The 19666-nt window shown below is 37.1% G+C and overlaps 1 long non-coding RNA gene across 2 annotated transcripts in view; it reads right to left on the reverse strand.

The window, feature by feature from the left end:
* Nucleotides 1-19106: 19106 nt before the first annotated feature.
* LOC105473362 (uncharacterized) overlaps nt 19107-19666 on the reverse strand; it is a 78675-nt gene continuing 78115 nt past the window's right edge. For both annotated transcript variants that reach the window (XR_011609032.1, XR_011609030.1), the window contains one exon: nt 19107-19226. This is a non-coding gene — a long non-coding RNA (uncharacterized lncRNA). The remainder of the gene's footprint in view (nt 19227-19666) is intronic.

The raw sequence follows: 19666 nt of genomic DNA on the forward strand, positions 1-19666 counted from the left end.
TAGATTGAATCGAGATGTGTGAAAAAATAATGCCCAGATAAACTTGTTTATTTTTTTTAAATTAATTGGAGAAAAAAAGGAAGCAAAAAGTCCTCTGCTAAGGGCAGATGGTATAAGGTTAACAGATGACAAAGAGAGGTTGGAACTATCTGATCTTTTTATGCCTCCATGTTATCTGTCAAGATGACCTCACATAAGTAAAAATGGTGAGTTACAAAAACAGAACGTACAATATAATGTCATTTGATTTACATATATATTCAAATATATATATATACACACAAATATATATATATATAATGTGAGAAGGACATACACAGAAATGTTAGCAGTTTTTATTTTTGGTGTAGGATTTTAATCTTGCTGTGCATATGTATTTCCCAAATATTCTACAATTCACACATATTACTTTAAAAATGAAACTGAATAAGTGATTTAAAAATGAAAAAGGGTGAAAGAAACTTTAAGAAAACAGAAGCTCAAAATGAGGGGGTGTTAAAAGAACACATAGATTTTTATTTAAAAGTTAACAATTAAATACACTCCAGAGCACTGCAAGAACTTTTGGAGAACAGAAGACATGCAAAAGTAGTTCCAGTAAAACTACAGGAAAATTCTATGCCTAATTGTTGAAAGAACAGATTTGGAGAACTTAGAAAAGAAGCACCATTAAAATTCTAGCTTAAGCTCACTGAAAATAAGTCATGACAGGTACATTTTCTTTTATCAAGGTACTACAAGTAATCCATTGCTACAAGTAATGGATGCTGTGTCCTCAGACTCGATCTATTCAAAACTTTTGTCTCTTATGATAGTATCTCAATTTTATGTAGGAGAACTATTTTGACTATTTTATAGACATCTCATGTCTATTGATATGTCTCAATATATCCTAATAGTTCCCCTAAAACCTGCTCCATTGATGATCTCTAACATCATAGGAAATAGAAATTGCATCCTTCCATTGCTCAGGCAAAACATCTTAAAACCATTCTTGACTCCTCTCTCTCTTTCTCACAGTCCACATTGAAATCCATCAGCAAATGCCATTGGTTTTACCTTTAAAATCTATCAAGGATCTAAGACCTAAAACCATAAGAATCCTAGAAGAAAACCTGGACAATACCATTCAGGACATAGGCATGGGCAAAGACTTCATGTCTAAAACACCAAAAGCTATGGCAACACAAGCCAAAATTGAAAAATGGGATCTAATTAAACTAAACAGCTTCAGCACAGCAAAAGAAACTATGATCAGAGTGAACAGGCAACCTACAGAATGGGAGAAAGTTTTTGCAATCTGTCCATCTGACAAAGGGCTGATATCCAGAATCTATAAAGAACTTAAGCAAATTTACAAGAAAAAAAAAAGAACCCCATCAAAAACTGGGCAAAGGATATGAACAGACTCTTCTCAAAAGAAGACATTTATGCAGCCAACAAACACATGAAGAAATGCTCATCATCACTGGTCATTAGAGAAATGCAAATCAAAATCACAATGAGATACCATCTCTCGCCAGTTAGAATAGCAATCATTAAAAAGGTCAGGAAACAACAGATGCTGGAGAGAATGTGGAGAAATAGGAATGCTTTTACACTGTTAGTGAAAGTGTAAATTAGTTCAACCATTGTGGAAGACAGTGTGGCAATTCCTCAAGTATCTAGAATGAGAAATAACATTTGACCCAGCAATCACATTACTGGGTATATACCCAAAGCATTATAAATCATTCTACTATAAAGACACATGCACACATATATTTATTGTGGCATTATTCACAATAGCAAAGAGTTGGAACCAACCCAAATGCCCATCAATGACAGACTTGATAAAGAAAATGTGGCACATATACACCATGGAATACTGTGCAGCCATAAAAAAAGATGAGTTCATGTCCTCTGCAGGGAGATGGATGAAGGTGGAAACCATCATTCTCAGTAAACTATCACAAGAACAGAAAACCAGACACCTCATGTTCTCACTCATAAGTGGGAGTTGAACAGGGAGAACACATGGACATAGGGAGAGGAACATCACACACAGGGCCTGTCAGGTGAGTGCAGGGCTAGGGGAAGGATAGCATTAGGAGAAATACCTAATGTAGGTGACCGGTTGATGGGTGGAGCAAAACAGCAAGGCACGCGTATACCTAATGTAACAAAACTGCACATTCTGCACATGTACCCCAGAACTTAAAGTATAATTTACAAAAAAAAGTTTATATGTATATGTCAAGGATCTGACCACTTCTGACCACTGCTTTTGCTACCATCCACACCCAGTAACACTTATCATCTTTTCTCACCTAATGTATTACAATGGTTTCTAAAGGAAATCCCTACTCACAAGTCAAGTCATATCACCCCTTGGATAAATCCTTCCAGTGACTCTCCATTTCATTCAAAGTCAATGTCAAAGTCCTTACCATGGCCTTCAGGGCCACTGATGAAATGCCTGGCCTGGCCTCTTTCTTTTTCTTCTTCCCTCTCTTTGTCAAAGTCCTTACCATGGTATTCAGGGCCACTAATGAAATGCCTGGCCTGGCCTCCTTCTTTTTCTTCTTCCCTCTCTTTGTCAAAGTCCTTACCATGGTCTTCAGGGCCACTAATGAAATGCCTGGCCTGGCCTCCTTCTTCTTCTTCTTCCCTCTCTTTTGCTCATTGGCCTTAACCACAGTGGTCTTGCTGGACTTTGTACCAGCCAGGCACACTCCTGCCTCAAGGCCTTTGCATTAGCTCTTTGTGCTACATGGAAGGCTCTTTTCCAGATCCCACATAGGTAGGGTGTCCCTAGATCCTGGTTTGCCTGAGAGTCCCTGAATTAATCTGTTTTTGCACTGCTATAAACTTACTACCTGAGACTGGGAAATTTATAAACGAAGAAGGTTTAATTAACTCACAGTTCCGCATGGCTAGGGAGGCCTCAGGAAACTTACAATCATGGCCATAGGCAAAGAGGAAGCAGGCACCTTCTTTACAAGGTGGCGAGAGAGAGAGTGCACACAATGGAAACTGTCACTTTTAAACCATCAGATCTCATGAGAACGCCCTCACCATTGCAAGAACAGTAGCATGGAGGAAACTGCCCCCATGATCCAATCGCTTCCCACCAGGTCCCTCCCTCAACAGATGGGGATTATAATTGGAGATCATATTTGGGTGGGGACACAGAGCCAAACTATATCAGTCCCCACCTGTGCCACTGTCCCAGCATAACAGGCGCAATCTTCAAAGTGTCTCAATTGAGATAATAAATTATATAGTCACCGTACTCACCGTTCATTGCTTCATCTCTTTCAAGTCTGTTCAATCTCACCCACTCACTGAGGACCCTCTGTCCATCGGATTTAAAATTGTAACCCCTACCCTAGTCTCTCTACCTACCTTCCCTGCTTTGTGATTTTTTTTTTCTCCACGGCCCTTTTCGCCTCCTGATATACTGTTACTTTTTTATTTATTATGTTTTACTGTCTGCCTTCTACTACTACAATGTAAGCTCCATGAAGACAGACATCATGCCTGTTTTATCTTGAATACTGTATCACCTAGAACAGCACCTAGCATAAAGCAGTTCTCAATGAATATTGCTGCATGAATATACACAAGTAAGTGCCTAGAGACTTGTTTTCTCACCAGCTATCAAAATGAAGTAAAATAAAAATTAGTCTTCAGGGATTTTGAGGACAAATAAATATTCTACAAAACATTCCTTGAAGACACATAATCCAAAATGCCTTATTATCTAATTAAAATTCATCAACTTGGCCTTTAAAAGTGCTGGAGTTTTAATTTAAGTATTTTCCTGATTTAAATAAACACTTTCATAAACATACACAATTACACAATTATATTGAATATATAGATATGCCAGGATTCCTTTGGTTGAAAGTGATACAAATTTAACTTGAACTTCCTGGACCAAAAATAAAAGGGGGTGGGGAATGTTTATTGGAAGGATACTGTGGATTCTCACAGAACTGAAAAAAATGCCAAAGAACCAAACCTTTGTACAGCAGCTTCCAGGATTTTAGAGTCTAGACACAAAAAAGCTTCCAGGATTTTAGGGCCTAGACTCAAAAATTCAAACATAAACAGGATTCTTATTTCTGTCTTCTCTGCTTCTTGCTATATTTGAGCATCATTCTCTCCTATTGCAGACTGACTGTGGAACTCCCAGTTTCTAGCTGTAGTTTAAAAAAAAATAAAACTACTGGGGAAGGACTGACTCTCATAGCCTCCACTGGAATCACATCCACTGTGAGAAGACAGGTTAAAATCCTGTGATTGGCTCAGTTTGGTTACAGGACTCCCTCGTCCCCCAGAGCAGTCACTAAGGTCAGAAATGCAGGTTTACAAAATGGCAATAACCCTTCCCACAGGTACAGGAGAGAAAGAGGGAGAGGTACTCTTCAAAAGAAACCAAGTCCTTTTCTCAAAAGAGATGACAGGTGCAGAGGAAACAAAAATGTACTTCAATATTTTATTATATTTTGTAAATGCCACACAATGTTATACTTTATTCTAGAGATTAATAAACCCTAATATAGGATTTGCTCCTAAATGATTATGATTTTTTCTTATACATTGAGTCTCAGATCCAGCACTCTGATAAGCTCCCTGCAATTTTACCACCTAGTAGCCAATTTACTTTGCTTTAAGAAAACATTACCAAAATACTGTACATCCTTTAGTCATAGAAACTCTCTTTTTTAATACATTAAATAATGATATACATTTTCAATTTATCTGTGGTGAATGTTAGGCTATGACAGCTGTGTTTGTTTTTCACGATGTAAAGTGAATGATAATATCTCACAAGCTGATTTATTTCCTTCTTTTCTATCCACAATGATCTCACTATGCTATTTCAGCTTAAAAATATGGATATTGATACACCAGCTGCTTTAACTCTAGAGAATAGCTCTTTCCCATGAACCAACAATTTTACTTAAAAGAGGAGAGAGACAGAAAATAAAGAAACATTTCTCAGGGCCATCTAAACCAAATTTTTAAAAATCCCAAAACCCATATACGCTTTGACAGCATTGCAAGATTTCTTTTGTTAGGGTACAAGATACAGAAATTCCCATGAAAATAACAAATCAATTAAAGCATGTATTCTCCTAATTAAAGTTGTCATTGTTATTTTCATGTTGTTAATAGAAAAAAATCTCATCCACATTCCCAATTAAATGTGCTGCATAACTTGTGCAAAGCAAGTACTATAAATTGATCTAAAAGGCTGTGGATGGTATGTAGCATATGTTTTTTGGATTTTGTTTTGTTTTATGTGGTTTTTTTTACTTTAGAGGAACCTAACAGATTTTATCTTCGTTTAGAAAATCATGCACACAGGGCCTGAAGCAATGATTTATGCTATGGTATAATATGTTTTTGACACAAAAAGTACTTGTCAAAAATGCAAGACACAAGAGCAACTATTCTAAGTGTTTTAAGAGGAGAAAGGAGTATCTGACTTTCAGTCAATAATATATTTGACATAAATAATGATTGAAAACTGACAGTTACAAGATATGATTTAGATGCTTCAATTTCCTGCAAATAAAAAGGTAAGAAATAAGCATTTTGTATTTTATAGTTATTTTTTCTGTGATGTGATTGAACTGCTTTACACTGCAACAAGCATTATAATTGTATTAGTAACTGGTGAGTCATATCATGAATAACATATTTAATTGAATACTTATTTTCATAGTATAGCTGCAACTCTGCCTTGATTTGGCACTATAGAAGAATAGGTTTAATCTTTCATCTTCCATCTGTTTTTTTCTGAGTAATTTTATATTTAAAAACATACCAAAAGAAAAACCATGAGGCTACGTAATGATGGAGAGTTTTAACTAGTTATGGTCAGTAAAAATGATGAACATTAATTTTGGAAAATGTGACTCTTCTGAACCTTGAAGAAAGACAGTATACTTTCATAAAACCAAAGATAAATGCCTGTTCTAAGTGGCTCTAGGAAAATCATGCCATCACAAAATATTTTTCTCAAAAGACTCATAATCTGCTTTGGGACTTCAAAACTTCCCATTTGTATATATTGACTCCCTCGCTCCAATGCAGTAATATACTTCCCACATTACTGATGTTGTCCATTGGCCAGACTTGCTTTGTTTGCAGACTTTTGTTGTTAGCAGATGTTTTGTGAGAAGAGGCCTTAAATATGCTCATGTAATTTGGGCTTGGCTATAGTGCTCTGATGATCTGCCTGAGAAGCATACCCTGGGAAGCTGCGCACCCTTCAGCCTAAGCCTATCAGAAATCACATACATAGTTAACCTGAATCCAATCTATAGCCTGGACTGAAAGCCATCTGAACCACTATTGGAAACAGAGCCATCCAGCTGAGTCCTTCATAGATTGGCCAAACTATGGTTAACCTGAAGACCTGTAAACAAGAAAATTATATGCTTGTTGGAAGACACTGATTCAGGGAATGGTTTGTTAAGGCAATAGCTCACTGATACAGACAGGCTGCCTTAGCATAGTATGGTTAAGAGTGTAGACTGTAAGCCTAAAGTCCTTTATGTCAAATCTCTACAATTTGTCAGCTATGTTTCCTTGTGTAAGTTATTTAAATCATGCCTCAGTTTTTTCACTTGTAAAATGGGATGATGATAATATCAATCTCATGCAGTTAATATTTTTAAAGTTCTTAGAACAGTCCCTGGTACATAGCATCCTCCGAAATAGTATATACTGGATCAATAAAATAAACCTCATTAACCCATAAATGTGTCCCCTAAAGACCCCATCAAGGACATGATGGTTTCTATATTTGTTGCTTCTGCCAGAGGGTGCTTGATTCTCCAGAGACTGTCTCCAGCATCATCAGGAGTTCGTGTTACGTAATACTTAAGAGTTCCATATGTTGAAGACTTTCTTCTGATGAGTCAGATGACCTGGATTTGAATTTTTGTTTCACTGTCTAAGCACTGTGCCAGACACTGAGTTTCAATTTCCTTCTCAGTAAAGTAGGTACCATAATAGCTCTGAGCCCTGCAGTTATCAGGATTATATTAGATGCTCTATAGAAAATCTTTTAGTACAATATTTATTGCATTGCAAAGACTTAATAAATGTTAGTTGTCCTTAATTTGCTCAAACAATTTTAGGAACTACAAGGTCACTTTTAGCTTATTAAGAAGTGGATTTTAACTTCAAAGTGTTGTTTACCTAAATTCATTAAAAGGTAACCTTCTCTGATCAATTTAAGACAAAGTAGATTTTTTTTAAAGCACCTAAAACCAACAAAAAAAACACTGCATTATTTTCTCTCCTCTGCTACTCCAAATCTCTTCAGCCTTTATTTTCATTTTGTTCTCATTTATCATTATAATAAAAATCATAAAAATGATTCTTGTTATTATGTCTGTGTTATCTTCACTTTATTTTTATGTAAATAATGTTGTCTCTACCTTCTATTTACTAACACTATTTCTCTTATTAATCAAAAAGAGCCCTCAGATCACATTCATTTCAATGGAAATTTAATTTAAAAGGTAAGAAATGTAGATTATGTAAAATACTAAGCCACAATGTGTGCATCTTTTACATGAAAATAACCCTAATTTCCCTGCTTGACTGAGAAAAGAAATAAAAAGAATGATTGCTATAAATCAGGAAAAATTCATAACTTGCTGGAGGTGTAACAGCTGTTGATTTAAGGTCTGCATCTTCGATAACACAATGCTGCTGGGAAGATAACATCTTTTTGACAAAACTGTGAACATAAAAATTACAAGGCTATACTCGACATTTAAATATTTTCTCCATATCACTTAGACAAAAAAATTTCTTTAATTCACTTATACTAAAATCTGTTTGAAGTTTATTGTATCTCATCAGCAAGTTTAATAATAAAATTTAGTGTTTTCTTGTTTCATAGGTATATAGTAGATGTGTCATATCACAAATAAAAATAAATTATCCTCAGTTTAGAGAAATGGTCTACTGTTGTGTACAAGTAGTTCCTACCATTAGCAATACAACACAGAATTGGGCATACACTCGGGATATTATTCAGTTCTTTTATTATCAGCTAGAACTAGGTGATTGAAAAATTAGGTGACAAAACAAAGCAAGTATTGCATTGGCTGAAAAAAAAAATCTTCAAAGTGGAATCTTGAAAAAAAGTGGAATCTTTTAAAAGAGAATAACTTTGCCAAGCATTTGGAAACAATAGCAGAGTTTTTATTTATCTAGAGGTTGCTATATTATTTATTGTACATGTTCGTGTACTGTTGACTCACAAACTATAAAATTTTATGCTGATGTTTTGTGTTTCTTATTTATCAGTGAAATGCACTGAGAACATCATCAAATACCTAGAATAATGCTAAGTAATGGCCTTGTCTACTCACTCTTCAACAAAACCCAGTGTGCTTCCTTTCTTTTATGAATTGCATTTACCTTGGAAAACAAATTTGCTTCTTCTTATTAAAGTTTTTTAATGCTTCTGTCTTTTACCTAAGACCATCTTGCAATGTCACTGTAACACCTGTGTGCCCCAGCCCTTTAGTCATAGCCATCTCGAGTCACTTCTTTGAATGTTCAGATAAAATGATTTGACTCCCCACACTACATGCTTGAGGAAATACAAATCCCTTTCTGCCCCACTTAAGAATTAGGGCAGAGTTGCCTACAATTCTTCTGGATACGTTTTATTCCAATTTTACTCTGAATTCCTGCTCTCGCTTAATTCTTGATTCATAAGAGTGGTTTCTCCTGGAGCTCCCACCTTCTCGGCACCATTTCATCCCAACTTGGACAGTACTCCTGGTTCATTGACTGGAGCTCTATTACTAAAGGTTGTGTGTATTACAGAGTGTTATTGGAGGCTTGGGGAGAATGGAAAATGGAAAACAGCTTTAAATTGAATGTTGACCATCACTTCTCATTCACTTACTCATTCACTAACAAATATTTATTAAGCTCTTATCCTGTACAGGCACTATTCAAGATCATGGAGCTACAGAAGTGAACAAAACAGATTAAATCCCTTGCTTTGATAGCGTTTGGAGTCCATTTATTCAAGAGAGATAATAAACAAAATAAATTAGTAAAATAGATAAGTCAGAGAGCAGTGTTTTCAAAAGAAATAAAGCAGAGAAGGCAGAGAAACTGTAGGAAAGGATGCACTTTTAGGTAGAGTGGTAGGGGAAAGATTTACTGTAAAGGTGTTATTTAGAAAAAGACATAAAGGAAATAAGGGAAGAAGTCATGGGGAAATGTTTGGAAGAGTGGTTTAGGTAGCGGAAAATAGCAAACGCAAAGGTCAGAGCCTCCCTGGAATACTAGAGTTCTAGCAAAGAGAATGCTAGGGCTGAGCTCTCAAATTTCTCACCACCTAGACCCTTCTCCTGATTCTAGAATTCTGCATTAACTCTATTATTTTTGTTATTTTCTGTATTCTTGGTGCTCTGTTATCTGGGCCCTCACTGACTTGGGAGAGACTACCCTTCCTAGATGCAGTCAGTTCTTAAAAATAGCAAACTATTCACCTTGGAGTGCACTTTTTATACACAAACTCACCAAACCAAAGCCCATATTCCAGCACCTCCTGTATCTGACTTTTACACACCCGGAGGCAGCATTCCTCTGCCTCGATTACCCTAGGGCCAGGTACCAGACAAGGAGGGCCCACCTCTATAGGCCAGAGCCTGCTGAAGTTATTCAGACTGTCCAATCCGAAGCCTGCTGAGCAGCTCACCTGCCTGGCCCATTCCTTCCTGTGAGAAGCACAGTAAAGACTCTGTCTGTGCCTGCCTTTAATCATTCTATCTCCTGACTGACGCTGGCACTTCCCATGTGGCCCTACATGACCTGGTGTGCCCCTCCTCTTGAGAACCATGAGCAACAAACTATCTTTTCAGTAGCAGTTGTCTCTTTATCTCTTGGCCCCACCATACCTGAATAAAACCAAAATCCCAAGTACATTTTCAAACAAGTCCCTACCTAGAAGCCAGTAGACAACTTACAAATTGATTTTATTCCTCAACAGAGAAATAGGGGTAGTTTCCTTTCCATTCAGACTAGGTCTTGGGTCTACCATAACTAAAAGGCACATTAATTAGCTCTCCTACACAAAATAAAAGTTTTCCTTATGGCAGAATAATTCTACTCCAGCTCTGATTATACAACCATCACCCCTTGTCATCACTCCATAGCCTTACTCAAGTTGTCCACATCGTTAACTCTTTAATATAAGTGGTGCTTCCTAATCAGATGTCATCCACCACCTAAATAATAAGCAGTATGTTCAGCAAGGAGGTAACCAAATCTGAGCTAAGCATAGTCTTTCCAGAAGATCTTGTGACCCAAGAAAATGGGTAGTTTTTTTTAGAAGTAACCACCTTCAGACCATAGAAGTTGGTTTCCCTGGAGATTCTATGTTCTGCGTTTTCTGGGCTCTAAGAAAAACACCTGTTTGGTTTGATAACACAAAAGCAGCTAAGGCAGGAATGGCCTTATGGGCCACTCCAAACTCTGATGGGAATTTAATAAGTTAGTTTCCTAAACCATCGGACAACAGAACTCTTATCAAGCTTAATGTTCCTCCAAAAGGGTGGGGGGGGACTTCCTTAAGCAAGTAAATTTTGTCAATACTGCATAATATGTTTTTCAAACTTGGATATTGGCACATTAGACTGTGATTTGAGAGGGAGGGGAAGGTAACTAAATGCTAGAACTTATAAAAACCTGATCCCAAATGTTACAGTTGTCTCAGTGACTAGAGAAACATTCAATATTTTGGTTGCTTTTGTGTGTAATGATTTTTCTTTTATTTTCATGCCTGTCCTTGGTCGTAACAAAGAAATATGTTTTTATGTACTTCTAATGTTTTTATCAAAAGACAGTTAAAACTCTTATATGCTAAATTTCTACCTAGTATGTGAATTAATTCTATGGGAATGACATAGTTCTGATATCCAAGTGTTGATAAATGTCCAAATTCCAAAATGACAATATCATTTTTGTTACTTCTTTTTCACGGTTTATATTAATACTTGATCCTAAAATAACCCAAGTATGTTATTTTTCATTTACATTTCTACACAGCGATGAAAACGGAATAATGATTCATAGTAACAGTATGTTTGCCTTAAATAGAGTTTTATGCTACATTACCGTATTTTCTAGTTTATAAGCTTAGGCAGTTTATAAGGCACAATCAACTTTTATAAGCATATTTGGCTGGAGTGGAATTTTACAATAAGGACAGTAGAAAGAAAATGCATCTCCCTACTCTGATAAGGTCGATGGGTCTTTCTGTGTCCTGAGAGCTTTTGCAATCAGCCACTCCGGGAAAAGCTTAGGGTTGTGAGTGGGGAGCTCTGGAATTTGTTAAAATATCAGTTTACTGTACCATCAGAGGATTTCACCATCTAGTAGCAGCTACTGCAAATTTTAGCCAGTTACTCTGAATGAGATTTATTTTGGGTGTGTGGCTGAACAATTTACTTCTGTAGACAGCTTTTATGTGACAGAGTGAATTTCCATATTCTAAATTGACTATGATGTGATTGATACATTAGAAAACATGTTTTGCAAAACACAGATTATTGGTTATATCAGGATCAGGTCTTGTTGCCAATGCATTCATGTAAGAAGTAAAATTGAAGCAACTGTTACAACAGCTGCTTTCTTTATTATAATAGATGTAATAAGGATGATAAGAATGTATGGAAGCACTGTGCTGGTGGTATAGTTAATAGTGATGAGAAAACAAACAGCATTATTAATGACCGAAACCTACGTAGGGTCTAAGGTAATACTTAGTAAAATTCCTTCAGAGAATACAATTTTAGTTTTGCAAGTTTTTTTTTGTTTGTTTGCTTGGTTTTTGTTTTTTTTTTTTTTTTTTTACAACTCTTTAGGTCTTAAGGCCCTTTTGTTCTCACGAGCACAACAGTTTTTATAACACAACTTTTGATAACTCAGGAGTTTTGTAGGAACACAACCATCAGGTGGTGGCAGACCACAGACCCTCTTGCTAGCACATCTAGAGACTGACAATATTTGTGTCATTTCTTATATTGTAAAAATATTTATTTGCCCATGTCTCTTAAAATGAATACTGACTTATCACATTTGAGAAGTCCATTCTGACCTGTAACATGGTATTAGCATCTCACTTATCTCCTCTTTTGACAGTTCTCATTATCTTTAAAGACCAATTGTTCTTCTAGGGTGCATTAGGGAGTTTTCCACCTCCCTCTTCCTCACCTCATAGATTGCTGCTAAATCTCATCTCCCTTTTTTATGTATAACTTTATTTCAAGCTATGTATCAGTATAAATAGTTAAGCTAATTTTAATTAAAATATTAAGTAAGCTTTCATATGGCATTAAGCAAATGATTTTAGTAAAGTACAGTTATATTACATCTACTGAATTCCCTTCATCCACTTTGCAATTTGATTAAAGGCATGCAATTCAATGTCTGACATGATCTGTTCTGTATCAGCCCATGCTGCTTATTGGCCAGGCTTTCACTACTCTCTGGATGCATATTGATATGGTTTGGCTGTGTCCCCACCCAAATCTCATCTTGGATCATAGCTCCCACAATTCTCACATCATGGGTGAGACCTTGTAGGAGGTAGTTGAATCATGGGGGCGGGTCTTTGCCATGTTGTTCTCATGATAGCGAATAAGTCTCATGAGATCTGATGGTTTTAAAAAGGGGAGTTCCCCTGCACAAGCTCACTCGTGTCTGCTACCATATAAGACATGCCTTTTCTCCTCCTTCGTCTTCTGCTATGACTGTGAGGCCTCCCCAGCCATATCAAACTGTTAGTCCATTAAACTTCTTTCCTTTATAAATTACCAGTCTTGGGTATGTCTTTATTAGCAGCATGAGAATGGGCTAATGCAGACATTAGTACCAGGAGTGGGGTACTGTGTAAAGATACCTGAAAATGTGAAAGCGACTTTGGAATTGGGTAACAGGCAGAGGTTGGAACAGTTTGGAGGGATCAGAAAAAGACAGGAAGATGTGGGAAAGTTTGGAACTCCCTAGAGACTTGTTGAATGCTTGTGACCAAAATGCTGATAGTGATACGGACAATGAAGTCCAGGTTTAGGTGGTCTCAGATGGAGATGAGGAACTTGTTGGGAACTGGAGAAAATGTGACTCTTGTGATGCCTGAGCAAAGAGACTAGCAGCATTTTTCCCCACCCTACAGATGTGTGGAACTTTGAACTTGAGAGAGATGATTTTGGATGTCTAGCAGAAGAAATTTCTAAGCAGCAAAGCATTCAAAAGATGACTTGGATATTGTTAAAAGCATTCAGTTTTATTCATTCACGAAGATATGGTTTGCAGTTGGAACTCATGTTTAAAAGGAAAGCAGAGCATAAAAATTTAGAAAACTTGCAGCCTGATGATGCAATAGACAAGAAAACCCCATTTTCTGAGGAGAAATTCAAGCCAGCTGTAGAAATTTGTACAAGTAAAGACAATGGGAAAAATGTCTCCAGGGCATGTCAGAGGTCTTCACAGCAGGACCTCCCATCACAGGCCCAGAGGCCTAGGAGGGAAAAAATGGTTTCCTGGACCAGGACCAGGGCCTTCATGCTTTGTGCAGTCTCTGGACTTGGTCCCCTGCATTCAAGCCATGGCTAAAAGGGGTCAACATCCAGCCCAGGTCATTGCTTCAGAAGGTACAAGCCCCAAGCCTGGGAAGCTTACATGTGGAGTTAGGCCTCTGATTGCACAGAAGTAAAGAATTGAGGTTTGGGAACCTGCACCTAGATTTCAGAGGCTGGATGGAAATGTCTGGCTGTCCAGGTAAAGATGTGCTACAGGGGCAGAGCCCTCATGGAGAACCTCTGCTAGGGCAGTGAGGAAAAGAAATGTGGGGTTGGAGCCCCCACACAGAGTCCCCACTGGGGCACTATCTAGTGGAACTGTAAGAGGGACACTGTCCTCCAGACACCAGAATGGTAGATCCACTGACAGCTTGCACTGTGCACCTGGAAAAACTGCAGACACTCAATGCCAGCCCATGAAAGCAGCCAGGAGGGAGTCTATATCCTGCAAAGTCACAGGGGCAGAGCTGCCCAAGCCCATGGGAGCCCACATCTTGCGTCGGCATGATCTGGATATGAGACATGGACTCAAAGAAGATCATTTTGGAGCTTTAAGATTTGACTACCCCCTGGATTTCCCGGAATTGCATAGGTCCTGTAGTCCTGACACTTTGGCCAATTTGTCACATTTGGAATGGCTGTATTTACCCAAAGCCTGTACACCATTGTATCTAGGAAGTAACTAACTTGCTTTTGATTTTACAGGCTGATAGGCAGAAGGGATTTGCTTTGTCTCAGATGAGACTTTGGACTGTGGACTTTTGAGTTAATGCTGAATGAGTTAAGACTTTGGGACACTGTTGGGAAGGTATGATTGGTTTTGAAATGTGAGGACATGAGGTTTGGGAGGGGCCTGGGGCAGAACAATATTGTTTGGCTGTGTCCCCACCCAAATCGCATCTTGGATTGTAGCTCTCACAATTCCCATATGTCATGGGAGGGACCTGGTTAGAGGTAATTGAATCACAGGGGTGAGTCTTACCCATGCTGTTCTTGTGATAGTGAATAAGTTTCATGAGATCTGATGGTTTTATAAAGGGGAGTTTCCCAGCACAAGCTCTCTCTTGCCTGCCACCATGTAAGACATCCCTTTGCTCTTCTCCTTCGTCTTCTTTCGCGACAGTGATGCCTTCCCAGCCATGTGGAACTGTGAGTCCATTAAACTGCTTGCCTTTATAAATTACCAGTCTCAGGTATGTCTTTATTAGCAGCATGAGAAAAGACTAATACACATATATAACACTTTTTTTTCTTAATATCTACTCTGTTATTTTGCTAAGAACTTAAGATATTAATAGCCAGGAAGGGTTTATTTCTTTCTTTCTAAAATATTTTTATCTTGGTTGTTGTTTCCATTGTTTTTGAAATGCTTTTGTTATCCCAATCCCAAGAAATATTTCCCAATGGAAACATAAATGCCATGGGAAATTTTCCTGGTGACTAAGGGTGCTTTATTTAAACCAAAGGTGCTTAATTGCTGTGTTCCACATATTCATTTTTCAGCCTATTGAGTTCAAGTAGCTTATTGATGTTATCATTAATCTTAGGTACCATTCTTATCTTTTCAGCTAATTATTCTCTGAAAGAATCATAACAAAAATCTGTAGTTTCTCAGCCATGTGCCAGTTCAATTAGAGGTTATGTTTGTCTGTTGTTCATTTTAGAGTACCTCTAAATACTTTATGCCAAATCCATGACATATTAAATTATGCCAGCCTCAGCACATTTAAATGATGATTCTATTTATCACTTTAGTGTACTCTTTATTGCAATAAGTCAAATAATTACTATTTGGTCTCTGGAATTCACAAATCAGCAATGAGGCTTATAGTCTGTTTATTTTATATAAGCTAAAGATCATGACTTGAATTTCTACTAAACAGAAGTAATTTATATTTTATTAATATAACTATTTTTCTATTCAAATATGCTGCAGTTAAAATTAACTGACCCAATTTTAAAGAGTTTCCCCAAAATAAAAAATATTGTTTCCATACTTTTGTATATATAGGAGTTTAAAGGGAATGAGAATGTTAACAGCAAGGAATAGCACTAATCCCTTTAGAAATTCTCAGGAGTGAACAAGGTAAGGTGTTCATGCTAATGTGAGCAGTTTCTCCTCATACACAAAGGGCTAAGAATGCTATGTTTCCTTTTTATATCAAATCTAATCTACCTCCGGAACCTCATTTGCCATGGTCAGCGATGTCAGTCATTTTAAATGGCTTCCTTCCCTCTCATAGAAGCTTATAAAGGCCCCTGAGCTTACAAATCCTGTGGAAATAAAGGAGAGCTCCTGGTCTCAGTTAAAATGCTCATCATGCCTATGCACACCCAAAGGTGGACTGTTCTGCAGATAGCATTCATATCATTAGCATCCAGCTAATCTGTGGTCCCCACAGGACAACTTTTGGTATACAATCCTCGCTGACACCTAGACAAATATCATCTGGGGAGTCATGACACCTCTTAGACACTACTCTCTGGTGCGATCCCAGTCTTCACCACACAAATGAACAATCAGCCTCTGGTTCCTTCTTCTCTGAGGAATTCTCCTACTTCCTGAAAGGTCAAACCTTCATTTCTCCAACCCCTGGGAAAAATACAAACACCTAGCCTTTCTTTTCATGGCCCTGTTTTAATGGTACATCATGAAACTTCAAACTTCAGGACCACAAAAGAAATTACCTTTTTTCCTGGTATCTTTAGGAATACAATAACTGATCTCCCACCTTCCAAGGAGAATGGTGTGATTATAAACAGAAAAGAAAGAAACAATACAGTTGACCTTTCACATATTACTACATTAAATGCTTAATAACTCACATTTTATACAAGGAAACCAACACAATTATTTTTTCCAAATAATTGTCACAGTCATGAAAGAAGACGAAGGAGAAGAGCAAAGGGATGTTTTATCTGGTGGCAGGCAAGAGAGAGCTTGTGCAGAGAAACTCCCCTTTATAAACCATCAGATCTCTTGAAAAGCTTTTGAATGAATTTTAGTGTTTGTGCTTAAAGCTGTTACTTCATCATCCCATTACCTACTCCTATTTCCTGGTTTTCTTCTGTCTTTCCACTGGCTTTTCTCTAACTTTCTGGATAGTTGGAGATGAATTAATGCTATGTGAGAAGCAGATGCACTAGGCTTTTAATAAATAATAGATTTTTATATGTAATGGTGATAAATATTATTTGAGCAATTCACTTGGTTAGAGGGTGTGCTGCTTATGAGGCTAATGTTGCACATTCATTCCTTATCTGAGTCAATTAACTTCATAGACAGAAATATCTTTCTGCAAGTCTGCATCTCTAACTACAGCCAACAGAGTAATTCAACATGATCACTAGAAAAAAACTTTAGAGAACATTTCCTGACAGTTGGTCAATTACATCATTTTAGTATATGACAGACAGCATACTATTATATTATTACTTGCCAGGAAGAGGTGTATTTCTCTGCAGAACTCCAGTGCTTCAAGAATAGGAAAGTTTACTTAAGATCAATGCAAATGGAGTTTGTGCTATTAGTATCAAAGTAAACCTAAAATTATTTAGATCCAGTATTAATAAATAAAATTGAATAAACATTTGACTTAAAATATGAAGTGCTGAGTGAGATAATGAGTATTTTAAAGAGAGGGGAGGTTAACATGATTTAAAATGTAACTATTTGTGTAGTTGCATTAGCAGAGAGATATGGCTAATAATCATACCACTGAAAATCTTTATAACTCACTTTAATGCTTTAAGGTGGTTTATAAAATACATATGCTGCAAAATACTCATTAGTATAAAACTGTATCCTAGCAGTTAATTTTGTTGTTACTGAATTATAGCTTGTTGATTGCTATCTTTGAGTAGCTCATAATGGCAATCTAGGGGAACCCCCAGTGTGAAGAAAACCTGCAGAAAATCCCACTCTTTCATAAGGATGCAGAACTTACCACTACCTCTAAAAAGTAATCTCTCCTACAACCCTCTCTTGGGGAATCATGTGGCCTCTGATGCTCTCACAACCAAATTCCAAGCAAAACATAGTAATATTTTGCAGTCACCAAAGTCCAGTTAGTGACATGGAGCAAATTGGTATGAATAGGATATAATATTGAGAGATCAACCTGACTGGCTGACCTTCCCATATCACCATACCCATTATTCCTGAGCACCACAACCTATAGCCTTTTCTTGGGTAGACATCATCTGTAAAGGTCCAGAGATTTTTAGCAGTTTATAATCCTAACAGCTCTGGTTCTAGTCTACCTAGTAGGGTTCCTTCATATTTGTAACCACAGTTTGAAATAGATACATGCATAGATAGATTATAGATAGATAGATAGATAGATAGATAGATAGATAGATAGATAGATAGACAGACAGACAGACAGACAGATAGGACACATATACATAATTCATTCTAGGGATTTGATGCAAGGAGAAGGAGATTATACCATGTGTTCCATTTGCAATCTTAAAACTGGAAGTATAGAGTTCGTTTGTCCCAACAGAAGAAAAAATAATTAATTCACAAACAGATGGCCGGATGCAGTGGCTCATGCCTGTAATCCCAGCACTTTGGAAGGCCAAGGCAGGTGGATCATGAGGTCAGGATTTTGAGACCAGCCTGGCCAACGTGGTGAAACCCCATCTCTACTAAAAATACAAAAATTAGGCGGGTGTGATGGCGGGAGCCTGTAAGCCCAGCTGATCAGGGGGCTGAGGCAGAATTGCTTGAACCTGGGAGGCAGAGGTTGCAGTGAGCTGAGATCGCATCACTGCATTCCAGCCTAGGTGACAGGGCAAGACTCCATCTCAGGGAAAAAAAAAAAAAAAAAACAGGTAAAATTTTTAATGTTTTGTATCTGTACATGAAGTGATAAAAGCACAAGGGAAAAGAGGATACAAAATAAGACATAAATCAAGTATGAAGTTTGTACATATAAAGTATTCTGTGCCATCTCATCAACTTCCTGGACACAGGGCAGAAATGTGACTCTAGGCTTTCATTTGCCCCACACAGAAGGAAACATGATTAGATACATGACTGAAAGTGAGTAGGACTCAGGAGAAGCTGAAGTATCCCAATACTGGGTCAGAAATAAATGTGCCCCATTAGTCTGCATAGAAAGAACTCATGAGATATGAATAGTACCTTCAATATTATATTTGTGGAAAATACAATGTTAAATTTTAGGGTAAATCAGTGACATTATGCTAAAATTTAATTCAGTGAAAGCAGCATTCAATGCACGAGTGAGATGATCTGGCTTCATTCAGGAAAGAAAAAATCAAGATGTTTTGTTTCCCACAAGAAAGAAACTATCCCTTAGATAATATTTTGGAAATTTTGAGAGGTTTTTATTATTATTGTTGTTGTTGTTCTCACTGTGTTTGTTGGGCATTAAAGGCATTCTGTAGGAAGGAACCAGAAGTTCCAGATGTCCTGCGATGCACAAGAGAGTCCCACTCAGTGAAGATTTGTTTCACACCTTCATAATTCCAGTATGTTCTGCTAGACATGCAGATACTGAATACACGTCCTGACGTGTGGTAGCATTCCAGAATGAGAAATATGTTTTCTCTGTTATTTCTTCACTGACCAACCTATGCCATAAGATAGAAACTATTTTCATACTATATTTACAAATAATACCAGCTCATTTGCTAACTCTAAAAATCCTCCATTTTGACAGTTTGTAATTTGTGATGGCATGTTATCCCTATCTTGTTAAGGTTTTTTTTTTTATTTTTCTCTTACCATTTACATGTAAGTCAGGCTATTATTACTTACCATTCCACTAGTTTTAATTAGGGCCCACCCATTCTTCTGCCCTTTAAATTTTCTTCCTATATAGAGAATGGCTTCTGGGTTTTTAAAAATCTTAAATCCAAATATTCATCATAACTAGTAGCAAGAATGTGACTATTTCATTATGTTTTCTGGTATAATCATGTCAGAGCACTTACATATTAATATGTATTGCATATTATTTCATTATAAACTTCATTATGTTCCTTCTCCTTTATTTTATAGTTAGAGCATT

Source organism: Macaca nemestrina, chromosome 10, assembly GCF_043159975.1.
Source record: "Macaca nemestrina isolate mMacNem1 chromosome 10, mMacNem.hap1, whole genome shotgun sequence".
Lineage (NCBI taxonomy): Eukaryota > Metazoa > Chordata > Mammalia > Primates > Cercopithecidae > Macaca > Macaca nemestrina.